Source organism: Cynocephalus volans, chromosome 1, assembly GCF_027409185.1.
Source record: "Cynocephalus volans isolate mCynVol1 chromosome 1, mCynVol1.pri, whole genome shotgun sequence".
In the NCBI taxonomy this organism is placed as follows: domain Eukaryota; kingdom Metazoa; phylum Chordata; class Mammalia; order Dermoptera; family Cynocephalidae; genus Cynocephalus; species Cynocephalus volans.
Window position 1 is genome coordinate 84,493,990 of NC_084460.1, and position 3,898 is coordinate 84,497,887.

The following is a 3,898-nucleotide window of genomic DNA, read 5'->3' on the forward strand; positions in this document are numbered from 1 at the left end:
GGTCAGGAATTAATGAATTATTTAATTAATTAATTTTTCTTATCCGAAAGGTGTAGTGGGAAGAAGCCAAGAGAGGCCAGGGAGGCCAGGAGAAGGCAGGAATCCTCAGGCTGAAAGAATGACCCTTGGATGGGGGCCTTGACCTAGAGGCAGCCTCAAGTGGGTCCAGTGGAGAACTGCTTCCCAACAGCTATGATGGATTACAGCCCTGGCCAGGCAGGCCCAAGATTTATGTTATAGGGACTTCACATTCTTTTAGTGGCTCTGGAGCCCAAAGGACCAAGGCTACTGATAGGGAAGTCCTGGCACTAGCTGCCTCAATTACAGCCTTATAATGTGTTTACTGTCTGGCAGAGCAAATTTGTCCCTACTTTTCCATGACAACTCCACAGAAGTTGAGAAGAAGAAACACCTCAAATAAAGCAATTGAAAGAGAAATGGGGTGGTTTATTGAAGAGAAAAGGGGCATAGCATGCATCACCTATGTAGAGAGCTTTGTGAAGAATGAGGAAGTCCTACAAGCTCAGCTGGCTCATCTTCATTTCCCAACAGGCAGAGAGAAATGACAGGAAAGTGAGGAGGAGGAGTTTTCTTTGCTTATCAGAATGAATAAGGATTGAAGTGGAATTTGACTAAGTTTCTGGAGCAGGGAGAGAATCTTTAACAGTAGAAAACTTTAAGAAGCTCAGTTTTCTTGACCAGGTTGCTTAACATTCGTCTCATATTTAAACTGTCCAGTTGAGATCACTGAGTCCCCTTTAGTACTGTGAGTCTATGACTATTTTCTTTCTTTCTGGAGGACAAAAATGCATGAATTAAAGTAATCAAAATACTGTGGCACTCTAGAGAATAAGATGCAAGAGTAAACCTTAACTGTATTAGGGATAGAAACTTGCATGCTAGTTATACCTTGTGCTGGGGTGGTGGGGAGTGAACCCAAATATTACGTTTTTAAAGGATGGTGAAGCGCTAACTATTTGTTCATGTGTCAAGCATTCATTGAGAGCCTAGTATGCACCTACGCTAGGCATTAGGAAATAAAATGGTGAGCAAAACAGACATGGGCCTTGCCTTTATGGAGACCATAGCGTAGTGGGGGAGGGAGATGTTAATCAAATAATCATCCACATAACTGCATTATTGTACATTGTGATAAATTGTTGAGGGAAAGACCCTTAGTTCTGGGAGAGGTAAACTAGTAGGGGGCAGGAAATTTGTTGAAGAATAGACCTTTAAGCTGACATCTGAAGCCAGAGTGTGAGATAAGACAAAGGGGGGACAGCACTCTGGGTGGAAGAAACAGTCTGTACGGAGCTCTGTGGTGGGAAGGTGCCTGCCTGGAGTGTCTGAGGAGCTCATAGGCCAATGTGGCAGCAGCAGAAAGTGGAAAATGAAGTGAGCAAATGAGCAGGAGTCAGACACCACTATGTTCTGAGTGTTTGTATGTCTTCGCAAAATTCATATGTCAAAACTTAACCCCCAATGCAATAGTATTAAGAGGTAGGACTTTTAGGAAGTGATTAGGTCGTGAGGGTGGAGCCCTCATAAATGGAATTAGTGCCCTTATAAAAGAGGCCCAAGGGAACTTGTTTGCCCCTTCTGCCATGTGCAATTGCAGGGAAAAGACTTCGTCTATGAGCAAGGGGCCCTCACTAGACACCGAATGTGCCTGTGCCTTGATCTTGGACTTCCCAGCTTCCAGAACTGTGAGTGATAAATTGCTGTGGTAGTTACCCAGTCTAAGGTATTTTGTTATATCAGCCCAAATGGACTAAGATGAATAGCAAGTCCCAAAGACCCTGTAAGGATTTGGCCTGTCTTATGAGAATGTTGTGAGACTGTTCAAACGTTTGAGCAGAGGCATGATGAGATGAGACTGTGTCTTGAAAGGTCCACACTGGGTGCCCTTCTGTGGATATATGAGAACAGGCGAGTGGGCACTGGAAGCTCAGTGAAGAGACTATGACCCTGCGACTTGGCACTCAGTCCTATGGGTTTCTTCCACCCTCGTGCTGTCTACCAGTGTAGAAGACATGGGCGTACACGATATTTGTAAAATGACCTTTCTCAGCAACTTGGTGTGCTTAACCCATGGTAGGGCTTTGAAGGGCTTCTAAGGTTTCAAAAGCGCCCCAGGGGTGCTAAATATTGTTATTATTACTGATTTGAAGGGGATGTTGCCTTCTAAGTCAAACCACAGCTACCACATCCTGTTATACCCCATGTGCTTCTTGGCAGAGCTCGAGTTCTCTCCAAATAACTCTACTTTGCCTGAGAACATGATCCTGCAGAGCCCAGGGGATATGGCTTTGGGCCATATCTTGAGCAATCTTAATACATTATGAAATTCATTTCCATTTTCTTCTTTACTGGCCAGCAGAACTTTTACTTACATCACTTGGGGATTAATTATGAATTTTGGGAGATGTCCAGGTAAATTGATATGCTATCTTTCAAAACTTAATAGCGAGAAGTGAAGTGATTTTTCTTGGGAAGAATTATTAGTGGAACTATTTTTTTTTGTAGTGTTAATTTTTCACACAAAAAATGGAAATTAAAACTAGTTTTAAGAATTTAAGTAAGATTTAGGATTACATGTATTACTACATCTTGAATTCAGCAATCAAAACAGTTTATTTTGGAATAAATTGTATGAAGTCCTTTATTCTCTAAATAGAAAAAGATTCTTATCCTGTCAAAAGATATCAAATCCACTTTTTCTGCCATCTCAGAGCTTGTAGAGTTCTGCTGAGAGCAGGACTCCTAACACGGCAAATATGTCTGGAAGACTGTGGTTGAAGGCTGTGTGTACAGACTATTAGCGGGATCTCTGGAACTGAGTGGAGCACACAGCTCTTCTTGAAACTGAAGGTGTTTATGTCCAAGGTGAAACTGAATTATCTTTGGGTGAAAGACGTACTTATATGCACAAAGAATAACACAGTGACTCCTGGAGGCAAACCAAACAAAACCGGAGTAATCTGGGAAAGTTACATTGGAAAGAGTGGCATGGCTTGTGCCAAATTCCAAAGCAACCTTCCTTCTAAGGCCGTTGGGCACAGAATCTATGTGATGCTGTACCCCTCAAGGATTTAAATTCATTGAATGTAAATAAATAAAATTGTGCATTTGTTCCCTTGGAAAAAAAAACAACCCCCCCCCCCCGATACCAAATTCCTATATGTCGGAAGGCCTAACAATGGAATGTGGAGTTTTGAGGTGAGGACAGCATGTTAGGTCCTCCTTTTTGACCTGCCCTTGGAGTCATGTAGGCTACCTGTCTGGAAGGCCCTGCCACTGGCTGCCTGCTCCAGTGCCCCAAGGGTCACTGATGGGCTGCTCTGCATGCCCCATGGGACCTTTCATAGGGCTCATGGGTGTCCTTTCTAAGGTGATGTTCCCGCAGAGGTAAGAGCCATCCTTGGAAAGAAAACAAATCAGAAGAAAATGCTGAGCAGCTTGAGATCAGGACAGTGAGAGTAGGTCCTGAGTTCTGTGAAGGATCATTAGAAGAACAGGGATCATCTATTCCCCTGAAAAGGTAGGCTTGATCTGTTTTAGGCCTAGGAAGGATTAGTATGGGAGAGTTGTAGGGGGAGAGGGCTGGGCGATCAGATTGCACTAAGGAGTCTCTGTCGTCCCCACCAGGAAGACAGACTTCAGTGAGCTCCTGCTGTGTACCTCAACAAAACCAGCTCTCGGCTCTCAGAGGTGATTATCAGGAGTGATGGGGGAGGTGTTTCGGGAACGTCCTGAAATCACACCATTGGCACCTCAGTAATCAAGTGACCCTCATGGAGTTTGGGGAACGTGGATGACCCTGGTACACAAGCAATCCTGGGGCTGGGGCTTAGCTTAACTTCCAGCCTCAGAAGGTCCCCAACTGCCTCCCCTTTCT

General features: G+C 44.0%; 1 pseudogene; it reads left to right on the plus strand.

The window, feature by feature from the left end:
• Positions 1-2,777: 2,777 nt before the first annotated feature.
• Positions 2,778-3,096, plus strand: LOC134361977 (large ribosomal subunit protein eL33-like; annotated as a pseudogene).
• Positions 3,097-3,898: the final 802 nt, after the last annotated feature.